This window comes from Hyaena hyaena, unplaced genomic scaffold (assembly GCF_003009895.1).
Source record: "Hyaena hyaena isolate Hyena2069 unplaced genomic scaffold, ASM300989v1 scaffold_382, whole genome shotgun sequence".
In the NCBI taxonomy this organism is placed as follows: domain Eukaryota; kingdom Metazoa; phylum Chordata; class Mammalia; order Carnivora; family Hyaenidae; genus Hyaena; species Hyaena hyaena.
The window spans coordinates 1,127,230-1,145,004 of NW_024081015.1; the positions used below are offsets into that span (position 1 = coordinate 1,127,230).

Consider the following 17,775-nt stretch of genomic DNA (forward strand, 5'->3'; position numbering starts at 1 on the left):
TTTGCCCATAGTATCACGAACGCTGTCCAAATTGTGTATGAAATTAGCCCTTTAAGACTCTGACATTATTACTACCCACATCCCCACTGTCTTTGTAGTGATGTTCCCCTTGTAATTACTTTTTTTTTAATGTTTATTTATGTTTGAAAGAGAGTGTTGAGTGCGGGAGGGGCAGAGAGAGAGGGGGACAGAGGACCCAGAGCGGCTCCCTGCTGACAGCAGGCAGCTCCACCCCGGACTCAACTCAGGAACTAGGAGATCCTGACCTGGGCCATGCAAGGTTGGGCGCTGAATGGACTAAACCACCCAGGAGCCCCTCCGTTGTGGTTCCTGATATCTTCTCCAGCCAGCAGTCCGTCCTTACGTGGAGCACCTTACCCTGTAGGCCACGTTCAAATAACTCTTTGAAATCATAAAGGGAAAGGGTAACAGTAAATCCTGTTTCTCCCTGGAGGCTCCTCAGCACAGGCCTAAGTGTATCTACCCATTTCTCGGCCACTTTCAAGTCAAGCATGTAGACAAAAACTAATAAATACATCAACAAGTTCTTTTCTATTCTTCTCCCATGACACTGGGTATTTGCTTGCCTTACATCTATGGAATCAAAAGGGACCCCTCCAAAGGTTCATTCTAGCAAAGGAAAACTTCTCTTCACCAGGTACCCTGCTACATGTGATTTCCTACCAGCTGGCCTCCCTTGAACACGCTCCTGCGCAGCTAGCCCTTGGTGGATTCCTACTGATCATTTGTCGGGCGAGCCAACCTGGGTCAGAAATAAGAGGAGGAAACCCGGCTTTGGGACCAGCTACAGGTTACCACAGGACTTGACTGCCGGACACGAATCCTCCCTACACGACCCAGTAAGGCAAAGTTGGCGCAGTGGTGAAGCAGTCGCCCAGGGTCTCCGGTGGAAGGCGTCATGGCCATCTGCCCTGCTCCAGACGGGGGAGACAGAGCGAACAGGTCCTCCCTGGAGGAACCTGGCCGGGAGCCGGGCGAAAGGGAAGCCGCCGCTTAGCCCATCTTGACTGACTGCCAGAGAGCAGGCGCAACAGTTCACAGCCGTGTCTCCTCACAAGGAGGCGTCTTCACCGCCAACTCCAGTTCCGCATGGAAGCTGCCCTTTAGCCCCTTCGTCTCTTGCGTCTGGTGTTTTCTGCTCAGCCGCTCCCTCCCTAGGGCCTCTGTGGGGGCGGAACCACTGTGTCAGGGGTCGTGGTTTTCAGGGAAGTGTCGCTGTCGGATTGACAAGAGGGCGGGCAGTGGGCGGGACTTCCGGCCCGCTGTTCCGTCAGCTGCCTTTCCCGGGCGTCTCCCCGCAACCTCCTCAACTTCCCTTGTCCGTGACGCGGCGCCTGGGAGAAATCCGACGGGACAGGGGCCGGGGGAGCGTGACCTCACCGCTGCAGGTGAGGACCCAGTGTGTGCATATCCTTGCGGCTGTCTTTGAGAGAACCGACTGTGGGGCTAGGACCGCGAGGAGACCGACTGAAAGAAGAGTGGGTCAGTGACAGCGAGGGGAGTGTAAGGAGGGGGCGGTGAGGCTACTGTGACCCAGAGGCAGTGACAGCGAGGGGACTGTGACCGAGATGTAGCTGCTTGCGAGGAGTGTGCGACCCAGAGGCAGTGAATGCAAAGGGACTCTGACCTCGGAGAGCACGAGGCAGAGGCTGCGAGGGCACTACGATAGAGAAAGTGTGAGGCAGTGAGTCGGAGGAGACTGTTCGATGGATAGTGTCTGCGAAGGGACTTGGATCTAAGGAAGCATGAAGGAGCGGCCGCAGGGGGACGACGAGCAGTAACTTTGGGGGGCTGGCTTGGACCCCAGGGTGGTCTCAGTGACTGGATCTGGTGCCTCAGGGTTATGTCTGAGCACTGGGTGTGGTTGGGTGGTCATGACTGGTTAGAGAAGGCGTTTAGTGTATGTAAGGAACACTGGTCTGGGACCTGTCAGACAGACCCCGAGTTCAATTTTATAGACAGACGCTCTGTGGCTGGGGAACTGAACTGGACTGAGCTACAGTTTCTTCATCAGTGAGCGGGAAGTTTGGACTAGATTAATGTGTCATGGACTGTGGATTCCATTCCATTATTGGGTTGTGAAGTCCATTTAGTGGATAGCACCTGAATTTCTTTTTTAAAAGGAATACAATAGAAATTTTCAGTGCGTTCACATAGTAAGGGTAAGTACTGTTTCATGAAACTTGTTTCAGTTATCCGTGTGAGATTGTGATGTCAAATGGATTTCATAGATCTTAAAATGTGTGAAACGTAGTAAAAATGTTTTAAAAACATTGGACCAGATTATTTTGAGTTTTCTTTCAGGTCTGAAATGCCACAATTCTTTGTTTTGGAGACACTATAGATGTACAGAGACTGGCTCTGGCTGGGGCTGAGGCCCCATCAGAGTGACTTAACAGGAGAAGGCTTCCCAAGTATAAGTGAGGTGATTGGTTATGACGGAGGACTGAAACTCACGATCTCAGGTGGGAGAACTAGAACTCACATTTTGAAATAGGGACAGCGATATTTATAGAGGCAGTGAAGATACAGGGGTTTGTGATAGGAAAAACTGCTAGAAATAGACTTCGAGAAAGAGGAAGCTTTGAGGAGGGTAGGAACACGGCTTATGAGGAAGGGAACTGAAGACAGAGACAGAAAACATTCTGTCAAGAATAAAATGAGAGTAGGGAGATATGGCCTTCAGGGCCCTTTTCAATCTTGATATTTATGGTTCTGTAAGTACCGAGAATTGCTGGTAAAAAGATACTAGTTGAGAATGGTATCAGTGCAGTAATCAGTGGTAAACAGATGGTGACCATCATGGGGAAGAAAGGATGATGCTTAGAAAGTCAGCAGTGGTGTCTGGAATACCATACCAGAGAGGCTTTGATATATTTAGCTGTCCAGCTCTGTGATTTGTGCACTGGAGGCCAAGACTGGCATACTGGGAATGATACCATGTCATGGGTTATGTTTTAGCTGCTGTTTTTATTCCCTACTGATCCCATTTGTGAGGGCGGTTGGGGATGCAGATAAAATGAACTAAAGTGAATTTCACTACCCCCTCTCTACAAACCTTTGTAGAAGGTGCTCCTGGTTGTACCACCCAGTGTTTTTTTAAAAATCTATTAATAGAAGAACCTTGAGGTAATTTTAATTTATCTGACACTGCATTTATCTGATAACCTAGTAGTCAGCCCCACCTCCTATACACGTACACTTTGTGATACAGGAAGGGAGTTCAGAAAGATTCTTGAGTGGTAGTGAGTTGTGAATGATGGGGGAGAGCTTTTGTTTCGCTAAAAAATGGCTAGTTACACCTTTTTCTAAAATGTTAGATATTTGCTTGGCTTACATTCTACATAACTAAAAGGAGCTACTCAAGAGTTTCTTTCTATAAACAAATATGGTTGGCCCTTGAACAATACAGGTTTGAGCTGTGGGTTCATGTACACATGGATATTTTTTCGATTAATACAGTACTGTAAGTGTATTTTTTCTTATGATTTTTTAAATAAAATTTTGTTTTCTCTCGCTTTATTGTAAGAATACAGTATATAATACATATAATATACAAAGTATGTTAATCAACTGTGTTATTGGTAAGGCTTCCAGTCAACAGTAGGCTATTAGCAGTCAAGTTTTAGAGAAGTCAGAAGTTATATGCATATTTTCAACATGCAGTGGGGCAGTGTTCCTAATCTCTGTGTTGTTCAAGGGTCAGGTTTATGTGTTTCAAGGTAACTAACTTTGAAGAGAAGGCATTTAGACTTGGGGACTGCACTACTGGGGCCCTTTATGTTTGTTGAATGAAAGGATTCTTTTTGACTTACCTGTTTTGCAAATTCCCTTCAAAAACTAATATAATGATATTAAGAATGAACTTTATTCTTTTCTTAGCCTATGATTTCTCTTCCAATAAATAGGTGAGGTTTTATTTTTCTAGGGGATCTTCTCATTGGATATGTGATCCCTTAGGGAAAATAATCTAGACAGAGTCTTGAATTCAGAAATCCCAGGTTACTTTATCTCATATTAACACTGACTCACTCTGTGAGTATGGGAAGAATTGTTTGCTTTCTCTTGTTTTAGCTTTTCTAACTATGGCAGAGGTTGCTATTCGTCTCTTTAAACAATCCTTTAATAATTTGAAATATATGCACGCTTACAAATTTTGTATACAATCTCATGGCATTTGTAAACCACCTGACCCTATTCGTGCTTCCGCCATAGAGCTGTCTAATCTCTAGGTTAGATATCATTACCCTAGGGAGCTGAACAATTTTTCCATATTATAAATGCTGATAAGAATTAATTTATAAAATATATATAGACAAAGCAAGAATAATTGCTGTTGTTATTAATGATGAGTAATGACAGAATACCTAGCAATAATTGTAATTTTATGCTTTTCTCTTCATATGTTTGCATAACTCTGATCTGAAGTCAGATCTTTTGGCTCTTCTACTAATAGAGAACTTCCTCTTCTACAATTTAGTCAATACATTGCAGTATGTGCCAAAATTCCACTCCAGAAGAGAGAGAGAGAAAAAAAAGAATTATTTGTGAGTCTCTAACAAATATTTGGCATTATGTTAGGTTTGTTTACATACATTATCTCATTAACATAAATAATTGCATTGCTTGTATTTTACTGTTTGCAAACCAGGTTAGTAGATAGATATATAGCTGGCTTTTTTTTTTTTCGGTTTTTGTTTTGTCTTTTTCCCCCCTTTCTTTTGATAACTCTCTTGTTAAAAGTTAGATTAGTTTGAAGCTTTCTATATTTGGACTAGAGTGGCTGCCAATGAGCCAGGGGAACCCCTGACTGTTAGATCATATTCACAACTATTTGCAAACCAGCTGTGAAGTGAAAGCTGGTAAAAAAAAAAAAAAAATAGTGACATATGGTCTGCTCTATGCTCTAGAACAAAATGATGTGTAGCACTTAATAGAAAACAGGTAGTTTTTTATTTTGTTTTTAGATTTTCTTATCTGAAGGGAATTATCTTAGATGTGATTATCCTTTTTTATTTTTTGGCCCTATTTTTTTTAGGGTAGAAATCTTTTTTGTGCCATGGATGCCTTTGGCAGTTTGGTGAAGTCTTGTGAATTCCCTTTTGGAATAATGTTTTTATGAGCAAAAAATAAAATACAATTATAAAGGAAACTATGTTGAAATATAGTTATCAAAATATTTTAATATGTGATATAAGGCTATATATCCTTTTTATTAACATAGGAAATAGTATTTACTATCAATGGATCTTATAACTATAATAACTTTTTTTTTTAAAGTTTATTTTGAGAGAGAAAAAGGGTGAGTGGGGGAGGGGCACAGAGAAGGAGAGAGAGAGAATCTAAGCAGGCTCTGTGTGGTCAACGTAGAGCCAGATGCAGGACTCAAACTCATGAACTCATGAACCCATGAGATCATGACCTGAGCCTAAGTCAGACACTTAACCAGCTGAGTCACCCAGGTGGCCCTAACCACAATAACTTTAAAATGATCATATGTTTAAACAATATTTCAAGATATATATTTTTTAAATTTATTTATTTCTTAGAGAGACAGCATGAGCAGGCGGGGGTTCAGAGGGAGAGGGAGACACAGAATTGGAAACAGGCTCCAGGCTCTGAGCTGGCTGTCAGCACAGAGCCCGACGCGGGGCTTGAACCCACGAACAGTGAGATCATGACCTGAGCCGAAGTTGGCCGCTTAACCGACTGAGCCACCCAGGCGCCCTATTTCAAGATAGTTGTAATAAGCGTAATGTCTGAATGTATCTAGGATTTCAATTGGTAACAAAGGCTACTATTACTGTTGTGGCATATGTTCATAACTAAAGGAAGTGGTGAATTTGCCAGAGGTTAGTAAAAATGAAGATATGATTTTTGTTTTGTCCAAATCCCAGACTCCCTGAATCTATTGTAGACCCTGCCTTAGAGATATAAATTCTGTAACTCACACTAGGAAGAGCAGAATCTGAACACAGGGTTAACTCACTGAAACTTGTAGTGGAAAAGTGGTAGGGCAAAATCGTTCAACCATAAGAATTATTACAAGTGTCCCTTGTGGTTTTTAGTATAAATCTCTTTCCAAAAAAAATTCTAGTGTATAGCCAGGTCCAAATATAAGCTTTATTTTGTTCTAGGGCAAACCCAGGATCTGGCACAGGGTAAATTCCCACTCGGTGTTTGTTGAAAAAAGGTTTCTCTGAGGAAATTAGAGGGAAGAGATCAAGTTCGAAGATAAGATCTTAGATGTAACAATATACAGGCCTCAGATATTGAGGCATAACATTGAGCTCTGGTTTAAAACTAATCTGCCAGTGCAGATTATATTGTGACATTTACTTTTTCATTTGGAATTTCCTAAATCAGGCATACTTAAGACTTACTCTGTATAGTGTAGTAATATATACAGCGTAGTGATATAAACTGCAGTAATCCTGTATCAGAAAATTACAGTACAATTTCTTGAAATAATCATATTCCTAGCACTAACTTCTACTTTACAGTTGTTTGTGTAATGTAGGTAGGATTTGCTACCAAATTACTACTAAAACTGTTTCTGTCTTCATTTAGGATGAGAGTTGGAATTTTTTTTTTTTTTTTGGTAAAGGACCAGATAGTAAATATTAGCTTTATAGGTCATACAATCTCTGTTGCAATTATTCAACTCTACAGTTGTAGCACAAAAGCAGCATAGACGGTACATCAGTGAATAGGCATGGTTGTGTTCCAATAAAACTTTAGTTACAAAAGCAGGCAGTTGGCCAGTTTTGACCTGTGAGCTGTTGTTTGTTAATCCCTGATCTAGGAGGTCTGCTGGTTCTTGAATCCAGTTCCTCCTCCTCATTGTGGGTTAGACATATCATCTCTAAAACTTCAAAGGCCTTTATACAAGGGGTACATGACTGCATTCTTATCTTCGGAAAGGCCTGAATGTACAGCAGATGACATGATTCATACCACGAGTATTAGATGCATTTTGACCTAGGAGTTCACAGAGTTTGCCTCTTCAGAGCACCACTTTATTGGGGCACCTCGGTGGCTCAGTCAGTTAGCATCAGACTTCAGCTCGGGTCATATCTCACAGTTTGTGAGTTCGAGTCTGGCATCAGGCTCTGTGCTGATAGCTCAGAGCCTGGAGCCTGCTTAGGTTTCTGTGTCTCCCTCTCTCTCTCTGCCCCTTCCCCACTCATGCTCTGTCTCTCTCTCTCTCTTTCAAAAATAAAATAAACATAAAAGAAAAAAAAAGCATCACTTTATTAAGCTCCGCAATGGTAGAAGCAGGTAAAGATCCCTTATATATATAAAGTATGTTTGCTCACTCAGCTTTCAAACTGGACATAATATAAAAAGTAAACCAGTACAGAGCATATGGTTTTACTGAGGAATATAATGTTGTCTCCGAGATGGGAGAAGCAGAAATAGAATGCAAAGAAAAATTCATGTTTCCTCTTTTTGCAGATAGTTCCCAGTAGTACTCTGTCAAATTCGAATTCAGTTTTTGAAACTTGAAGAATGATGCGATTGCACTTTGATGTTACTTAGGTTGTTGCATAGGTTAGGAAGCAGAATCTACCTCCTCTTTCACCCTGGAGTGCTTACCAGATCTATTAGTAATAAGGAAGTAGAATTGAAGGGATTGAGTGGGAGTTCTTAAAACTGTACTTGTTAGGGGCCTTTCATCTTTAAAACACAAGCATATACATGCCAGGACCTAGATTTTGTCTGCCTTAAGATACATATTGGAAAAAATGCTTTGCCAGATTTATCTTCAGTATCTCCTTCCTGCCACCCTTCCCACCTCAGGCACATTTCCACTTCTTTGTGCTTTCTTAGTAGTAAATGTAATGCATCCAAGCAGACATTTATGGGAACATTGAAGAACAAGACAAGCAGTGTGTCAACAGAAATGGAGGTGAGTCAGCAGAAATGGAGCCAGATTTTGTGAATCTGAGTAAAAATCACAGGCAAAATACTACATTCTGTATCTTGAAAGCGATTTGGAGACACTAATTCATTTAATAGGCTTGGTGGTGGCCTGGTGGTGGTGGCAGTTGTCTATATTTAGAATTTGTGTATGAACGGGAATTTGACTATGATAAGGTGACTAATCTAGGGACTGAAAAGGTAGCAAGGTTGGAAAGATCAGGGCTTACAAATGCTACTCTCTCACTGTCAGCTTCCTTTGACAAAGAAATGTCTTGTAGGATAAAGTGCTAAGGAAACAGGAAATTTTGGCACACCCTAGTGAACTCATGAGGGAGGCTATGTATTCTGTCTTCAACTACTTTCATTCTCACTTATTCTTGCTTAATGTGGATACTATGGTTGGAAACCAGGATGCACCTGCACAGTACTAGATAATTTCCCACTCCCCATCCCTATTTTGATCTTATACCATATTGGTTCATTTCCCAGCCTATTGCCTTCTGGACAGCCTGTTATGTTAAGGCTGCCTGTGTATGTATTTTTCCCCTCTTCTTTAAAAATTTTTTTTAAAAAGTATTTATTTATTTTTGAAGGAGAGGGAGATAGTGTGAACAGGGGAGGGGCAGAGAGAGAGAGGGAGACATGGAATCTGAACAGGCTCCAGGCTCTGAACTGTCAGCACAGAGCCCGATGTAGGGCTCAAACCCATGAACCGTGAGATCATGACCTGAGCTGAAGTCAGATGCTTAATCAACTGAACCACCTGGGCATCCCTCTCCTTCTTGAATATAGTTGTTTTAAAGCCACCTTTTCCAGAAAGAACATGCACCTACTTAATGGTGTTACAAAGGTGCAGTTGTCATAAATGGAGAGTTTGGAAAGTGTTGTTCCCCATTGTTGTAGGTATTCAGTTACTGGGCGATTGTGAATATGGTATAGGTATATGTGATGTGGTTTTCAGTACAGCAAAGTTTCAGTCCAATGAACTAAAAGCCAACATGTATTTACTATCCTCAGTGTGTTCTCATCCTCCCACATGCCTTTTCTCAAGAGCAAACTTGATATGTCCTGGCAGGCATCTGTTGTAACTTTTAGGAAACTGGTAATTTTTTCCAGTAAGGCATTAATAATTAAAGGAACTCTTTTTTTTCTATAAGGCACTATATTGAGCTCTATATGTTTTTGTGGTGTATAAGTTAGATGTGAGGGGCATGGGAATGGTCTGAGAGAGATATATAAAGTCAAAATTTAAAAAGTAGTAGTAGTCCTAGAGGAAAGGCGTGAGGGTTAATCTCTTTATGATTTTTAAATTCGTTTAGAGTTATTGTTATGGAGTGTCTGTGACCTTCGTGTTCTCCATCTCCTAAGAAAGTAGATAAGGTACAGAAGTGTTTTACATGAAACGCCTAATGTATTAGATCCATAGGATCTTAAGACCTGAGTTTAAGTCTGATGTGTAATGTTCAGTTTAAAATACAGTGTAAGACACAAAAGTCATTTTAGAAAATGGAAGAACTGTATGTACACAGATAAGGAATAGTGTGAGCAGATAAGGAAAAAATATTTTTAACAGGATGGGACTTTTCTTGTGTCATCTTTGATATATTTATAAACCGACAAGAACTTGACCCCTTTCCATCAAAACAAAACAGTAATGTATAAAGAAAGTGCTTTTCAAAATTTCAGAGTGGTTTTTTATACTTAGTATATTTATTCAAATAGTTATTGAGCGCCTTTCAAAACAGGCTCACCTCCTGGTGATAGGTTGGGGCACTAGATTGTCACAGGATGGTTCCCAAAGTCATGTCTTTAGGGTCAGATCCACAGAGAAAGGAGTGATCATCTTTATCCAAGCATTTCCGTCTGATGAGTTCTGAAATTTACTCTGATTGGACTGGCTTAGGTCACCTATTACTGCTTATCCCTTCTCCCTTCCTCCCCCCAATCTATGGCCAGGAGAGAGTGATGTGCTGATTGGTTTAGGTTTGGCACATGTGATCTGATGCTAGGGTTTGCGATTGAGGCTTACAGAGACCAAATGAAAGTGAGTCTCCAAATAAAAATGGGCTCTTTTTGGAACAGGAGGATTAAACAGTGGGAGACAAACAACAAATCTGTACTACATCAGGGAGTTTATAGTCTAATTTCCCATTTGACCGTTAGCATGACTTAGAGAATAAGTACATTTTATTAGAGGCTTCCTTAATCACATGAAGAAACTCTTAGAATCAAGGGACTTACCTTAACCTCGAGTTAAGGTACTAGAAGGAGATAGAATTAAATCCCAGTTTATATGATATGATTCCTAGTCTAGTGTCCTTTCTACTCCTCTATTTTGGTCCAAACCAAAACAAGTGCCTAGAGTTCTTGAGTAGTCTGCCATTGATACGCACAGTGAGAAGGGAGCCAACTGTTTATGAAAGATGAAAGTAAATTCCTGTCTGGCAGAATATAGTAAGTGGTTTTAATTAAACTCAAATATGACCATTTTATATATTAGGTATCATAGTGTTGTTAAGTGGCACAGACCCCAGAGCCAGAATGCTTAGGTTCAAATCTTGTTTTTGCCCTGTCTTAGGTGTGTGACCTCAGTCATTTAACTTAGCTGTACCTTAATTTCCTCAAACTGCAAAATAGGGATAATAGTATTACCTACCTTATATTAGGGTTGTTGCCAGGATTAAATTATTCAATACATGCAGAAGTTAAAAGTTCTTGGCCATAGATAGTATTCTATAAATATTAGCTATAATTATTATCATCACTATTATCACCATAATCTTTGGTATTGTGATAAATATGGATTGAGTAATAACACAATCCCCTACATCTAACTGAATACCCTAATCATTAAGAATTTTAAATATATTCTCTATTCTGTTTTCTAAAGATAAACTCTACCATGTGTTATATTGTATGAACCTAGAGTATTAAGAGTGGATCTTATTTTGGCTCAGGTCATGATCTCACAGTTCATGGAATTACGCCTCACATCAGGCTCTGCGTCAGGCTCTGTGCTACTAGCTCAGAGCCTGCTTGGGATTCTCTCTTCCCCTCTGTCTCTCTGCCCCTCCCCCTGTGCATATGTATGTTCCCCCTTAAAAAAAAAAAAACATTAAAAAAGAGTGGATCATAACAAGGGGGAAAGGATCTAGTGGTATTGTCTCATTAGTATATGATGATATATATAAATCCTGGTCAATCTATGGCCAGGAGAGAGTGATGTGCTGTGACTTGGATGGAGACAAAAACCTTTTCAAGTTTATAGACTACATGAAATTATGATAAATAGCTAATATTATAGATGGCAGTCAAGATTTTAAATTATTTTAACAAGTTGGAATAAGCAAAAAGATCAGCTAAAATTAATAGGATAATGGCCAAAAAACCCCCCGAATAAATGTGTTTCTACACAACCTCTGCTCGAATGTCCTGGTGTGCCAAAATGAAATGCCCCCTGAGGTAGCCCAGTCCTGTTTCAGATAACTCTTGTTCGTAAAAAGGTTTTTATTATGTTAAAATTTATGACTCTGCATCTTGCAACCAATAATCCATTTTTGTTGTTGTTGTTGTTGTCTTTCACAGAACAGTTGTTTGCTCTATCCAACATGACAAGCATTGGCATAGTTAGAGATAGTTGTTAGGTACCTTCTTGTGCAGTATAGTTTTGTATCACATTGTATACAGTAGTAGTTAGGGGTGTATAGTCTGCAGCCAGCCTGACTGAGTTTGATTCCTAGCTTTCAACTTACTAGCCACATGAACTTATCTGAACCTCAGTTTTCTCATCTGTGAAAATATTAGTGTTAAAAAACAATATACCTATGTCAAAGGATTGTGAAATTAAGGGAGTTTTAAGTATTTTTAAGTATTTAGGTATACAGGTATTATATAAGCACTCACTGTTAGTAGTAGTGGTGGTAATATTTCTTTCTTCATCACAGCTTATTATCAGACTCTAGCAGGGGTGCCCAGGTGGCTTAGTCAGTTAAATGTCTGACTCTTGGTTGTGGCTCAGTTCATGATCTCACAGTTTGTGGGATTGAGCCCCAAGTTGGGCTCTGTGATGGCAGCATGGAGTCTGTTTGGGATTCTGGTTCCCTTTCTCTCTGCTGCTTGCTCACATGCATACACACTCTCTTTCTCAAATAAATAAACTTTAAAAAAAAAGATCAGACTCTAGAAGAGTTCTTGCTACAACAGTAGTTCTTAAATGAGGTAGAAGTGGGAGAGATATAGCAGGAGATATAGCATATTTCATGTTTTACCATATTTTTACATTAAAAGTGTACTTTGTATAATAGCAATCCCAGCAAAATAATTGTTTTGTATAAAAAGCAAGCATTTTGCTTATTCCAACTTGTTAAAATAATTTAAAATCTTGACAGCCATTGTAAAATAGCAATAATTTTGACAAAATCTTTTTGGATATAGAGGGTACACAGAATTCCAGCTTTAAGGCAGATGATGACAACTACTAATACTAAATAATATAGTAGCTAATATTTACGAGCACTACTGTATACCAGGCACTGAGCTAAGGCTTTACATGGATTACTCCATTTGAACCTCATTTGTTAGGTGATGCAACTCTGACGACTAAGGAATTTGTCCCAAGTTCTCATGGCTAATAAGTGGTAGAGATAGGATTCATATTTAGGTAAACTGACTTTAAGGCCTGAACTCTTTTAATCACTACACTATGCTGATGGAGTGAGGTTAAGATTTCTATGTTTCTTAAAATGGAGCATGGATTTAAAAAAATGTTGAGAAGCACTGCCTTAGACATTTGATTAAAGGTGTTTATATAAGGGAGATGAAGAAATTTTGTTGTTACTCAAATGAAATACAGGTAAAATATATTAGTATTACTAATACTATCATTTACCAAAGGGCTTTATAACATATTAATAACAACAGTGGTTCCCTTGATTCTTCCTGTGTTTGTGAAGTTTACTTTAGCTTCTTAATTAGCTAATCATACAAATCTTTTCTCTTGCCTCGAGTCCTCATTATTATATTTTATATTTTTTGTATGATTAAAAAAATGTTTATTTATTTTGAAAGAGAGAGAGAAAGAGCAGGGGGGTCGTGCAAGAGAGAATCCTAAGCAGGTTCTATGCTGTCAGTACAGAGCCCCACACAGGTCTCAAATCCATGAACCATGAGATAATAACCTGAGCCAAAATCAAGAGTCAATGCTGACTGAGCACCCAGGTACCCCTATATTTTTTAATCTAGTGAAATAGATCCAGTGTCACAAGGTCCAACCACCCCAGATACTAATTTAGCTTTAGAATGTCTTTAAAACCACACCGACAATATTTTAACTCTTAGAAGGAGAGCCTTTGCTTCTTTCTAGTATAATAATATCCACCGTGTGCTTATCTAGTTAAGTTGAATCATATGGCAAGATGGTTCAGAACTTCAAGAAGTAAGCAGTTTGAAAGCAAAGAAAATTTTATGTTATATATATTTTGCCACAATATAAAACAAACAGAAAAGCAAAGCAGAGTTGAAGTTGAGGAGGAAGGGATAGACTATAAAGTGAGTAGCATGAGGAAACCTGAGAATGATAGTTATGTTGGTTGTCTTAATTTTGATGATTCACAGATGTATAGATATGTTAAAACTCATTAAATTATATACTTTAAATATAGTTTATTATATGTTAATTATACTTCAATAAGCTGTAAAAATATTGTAGCACACATACCCCCACCCCTTTCGCGCCCCCCCCCCCCACACACAGAGCAAAGAATTCTGAGAAATTCCTATAAACATGTCTTTGGACTGTTAGGTATTTTTCTGTTAAATATTAAAGGATTTTAACTGGAAGTTACGGAAAATAATTGTTGAAAATATGACGTGACATTTATTCCCTCAATTTATTATGGCACCCTTTAAATTGTTTTGTATCAGGAGGGGCGCCTGGGTGGCTTAGTCGGTTAAGTGTCCGACTTTCGCTTAGGTCATGATCTCACGGTTCATGGGTTGGAGCCCCGCGTCGGGCTCTGTGCTGACTGACAGCTCAGAGCCTGGAGCCTGTTTCAGAGTCTGTGACTGCCTCTCTCTCTGACCCTCCCCTGCTCACGCTGTCTCTCTCTCTCTCTCTCTCTCCTAGAAATAAATTTAAAAAAACATTTAAAAAAATTAAAAAAAATAAATAAATTGTTTTGTATCAGGAAAGTAAAGTATATTTATAATGTCAGAAGAGGAAGGAACAGAGATTAAAGAATTCTCTTTTTTCTCTTTCTTTCTTTCTTTCTTTCTTTCTTTCTTTCTTTCTTTCTTTCTTTCTTTCTCTTTTGAGAGAGAGAGCTCAATTGAGTGCAGGGGAGAAGGAGAGAGAAAGAGAATGAGAATCTTAAGCAGGCTCTATGTTCAGCTCTGTGCTGGACATAGGGCTTGATCTCATGACCCATGATCTCTGGAACATTGACCCCAGCTGAAATCAAGAGTGGGGACCTCAGCCAACTGAGCCACCCAGGTGCCCCAAGAATTCTTTATTGCTTAAGTTGAAAGCTTAGAAAAATCATAGCAAAACTATCCAATAGGGAAGATCTACATATCTGTACAGCTGACAAATTAGACTGCCTCTGAATCAAGCCAATAGCCATGTCAGTTATGTTTGATTGGTCCTGGGGCCTTGTTTACCTTTAAGTAACTGTGACCTTTTATTCTGTGCAGTTAGGACTTATTTATATCTGCAAGAGCTTAAGGGAACCATGCCACAGAGAAAATGTTCTTAATAGAATGAAGCGGCAGTCTTGATGATGAGACAGCTTCTTTTTAAGTCTTGGATTTCTGGGGCACCTAGGTGGCTCAGTTGGTTAAGCTTTGGACTTCAGCTCAGGTTGTGATCTGAAATGAGTTTGGGTCCCACATCAGGGTATCTGCTGTCAGTGTGGAGCCTGCTTTGGATCCTCTGTCTCCCTCTCTCTCTGCCCCTCCCCTGCTCACTCTCTCTCTCCCAAAAATAAACATTATAAATTAAAAAATTAAAAAATAAATAAAATAAATGTAAAAACCTTGGATTTCTGGGAGACAGACAAATATAGTGGTAAGGACTTTGGAATTAGGCAAGTCTGGATTTAAATCCTGGCTCTCCCACTGGCTAGGTGTGATCTGTTTGATATGTTGCTTAACTTTCCTGATCCTTAGTTTTCTCATTTGTAAGTTGGGGCTAATAATACCTGCATCTCAGGTTGTATGGGTTAAATGAGAATAAAGTGTATTAAGTGCCTAGCACAGTGCTTGGCACATAGTAAATATTCAAAAACAAATAGTCATTATTATGACTGTTGCTGTTATGATCTTACTTCCTTGTAAGATGTTTAGATTACTAAAACATACACTTTTTGGAATATTTGTATCATGTATACTAAATCAAAGAGGTAGAAAGGAGAAGGAATAAGTTTCTAGAGAATCCAAAAGACAATCTTATATGAGAGCCTATCTGTGTGGGAAATTGTTACAAAACATTTTAAAAATTAAATGTTTTATTTAAAAAGTGTAAAGCCTATAGAAAATTTGCAAGAATATATATATATAAAATATATATATATAAAAGAATATATAAATTAACTTCTTTATACCCCATCTAGTTTCATACATTGATAACATTTTCCCATGTTTGCTTTACCTTTTTTAATATATAACATGGTATACACAATTTTCCTTTTCTTCTTTCTCCTCCTCCACTCTTTCCCCTTCTTCCTCTCCTCCTCCTTCCCTTTCTTCTCCTTCATTCTCTCCTCCCTCCCTTCTTTCCCTCCTTCTCCTTCTTCCCATGCTGCTATTACTGCTGCTAAGGGTAAGTTGCTGAGATCATGACCCTTTTACCCCAAGGAACTTCAGCATTTATCTCCTTAAAACAAGGATAGTCTTTTACATAACACAGTATAATTATCAGGAAGTTTATCTTTTTAATGTTTATTTTTGAGACAGAGCATGACCGTGAGAGGGACAGAGAGAGAGAAGATCTGAAATGGGCTCTGTGCTGACTGCCGAGAGTCCAATGTGGGGCCTAAACTCACAAACCCTGAGATCATGACCTGAGCTGAAGTGGATACTTAGCTGACTGAGCTACTCAGGTGCCCCAGGAAGTTTATTTTAACGTTGATGTGTATTATGATTTGGTACATGGTCCATATTCAGATTTTACTGATTGTCCTAATAACTATCCTTTATAACAATTTCTCCTGCAGTCTGGAAATGAAATTTCACTGTCATTTCTTTGGAACAATCCCTCAGCCTTTCAGTGTGTGTGTTTGTGTGTGTGTGTTAATTTATTATTTATTTTGAGAGAGAGAGAGCATGCTCGAACTGGTGAGGGGTAGAAAGAGAGAGAATCCCAAGCAGGCTCCACACCATCAGTGTGGACCAACGTAGCACTTGAACTCTTGAACCATGAGATCATGGCCTGAGCAGAAATCAAGAGTTGGATGCTTAACTGACTGAGCCATTCAGCTGCCCTTCATTGTTTTTCATGGTTTACATTCTGTGAAGAGTTACAGGCTTGATGTTGTTGTTGTTTTTTTTAATTTTTAAAAATTTGTATTTATTTTTTTATTTATCCATGTTCAGCATGGAGCCCAACATGGGCTATCTTCAAGAGCCAAAATCAAGAGTCTATGTTCAACCAACTGAGCCACCCAGGCACCCTGTAGAATCTTTTTTTTTTTTTAGAGAGAGAGAATGTGTGTGACTGCACGTGCTGGGGAAGGGCAGAGAGAAAAGAGGGACAGAGGATCTGAAACAGGTTCTGTGCTGACTACAGGGAGCCTGATGTGGGCTTGAACCATGAGATCATGGTCTGAGCCAAAGTGTGCTGCTTAATCAACTGAGCCACCCAGGCGCCCCCTAGAATGTCTTTTATTTGAGATTTGTTTTCTTGTTCCTTATAAATCCATACAGGCTGTATTTTTGAGGCAGGTGATGTGTCCTTATTGCCTGACATCAGGAGGCATTATTGGTGATGTTAATTAACTTGGATCGCTTAGCTAAGAAATTTTTTCACTATAAAGATAACTCTTTTCCCTTTGTAATTAATAAGTAATTTATGTGGATTACTTCAAAATATTTGGAGATACTTTGAAACTATCTAAACATCCTATTCTTTAACAAATTTCCCCCAGTGGTTTTAGAATCCTAAGGAGCACTTTTATATCCTGAACATGTGGTTTCTTCAGCTGAATTGAAGTCTTCTTGAGAAAATAGTTTACTTCAAAAAGTATGTTATAGGACCTTGTACACAGTAAGTTCCCACTATTAGTGACTACCTGACCTTCAGCTGCCTGACACCAGATTGCTCATTACATTTTTCATAATGGATTTTGTCTACTTACCCTGAGAAGAAGTTAACAGATACTTAAGCAAAAGTCCTATTGTGTGTAAATTAGAAATGGTCACTAATTGCACTGATTAGGTGTTTTTTTAATGTTTTTTTTTTTTTAATTTATTTCTGAGAGAGAGAGAGAGAGAGACAGCATGAGCAGGGGAGGGTCAGAGAGAGAGTGAGACACAGGATCTGAAACAGGCTCCAGGCTCTGAGCTAGCTGTCAGCACAGAGCCTGACGCAGGGCTCGAACCCACGACCTTGAGATCATGACCTAAGCCGAAGTCAGACACTTAACTGACTAAGCCACCCAGGCGCCCCTGATTAGGTGTTTTTAGTAGGCCTCCAAGACCAGTGAGATGGGAGTAGTAATACAACCTCTAGATATTTTGAAACATAATAACAATAATGAAGAAAAGTTCTGATCATCACTGGAAAACTTGTTAAATGTATAGTATCTTTATTCCATTTTAATTTGCATTTGTGAT

The 17,775-nt window shown here is 39.4% G+C and overlaps 1 protein-coding gene across 1 annotated transcript in view; it reads left to right on the top strand.

Annotated features, from left to right (window-relative positions):
• Window positions 1-1,116: 1,116 nt before the first annotated feature.
• PCYT1A (phosphate cytidylyltransferase 1, choline, alpha) overlaps window positions 1,117-17,775 on the top strand; it is a 46,533-nt gene continuing 29,874 nt past the window's right edge. The window contains exon 1 of the mRNA XM_039250844.1: window positions 1,117-1,409. The gene's annotated coding sequence lies outside the window, so the exon portion shown is untranslated. The remainder of the gene's footprint in view (window positions 1,410-17,775) is intronic.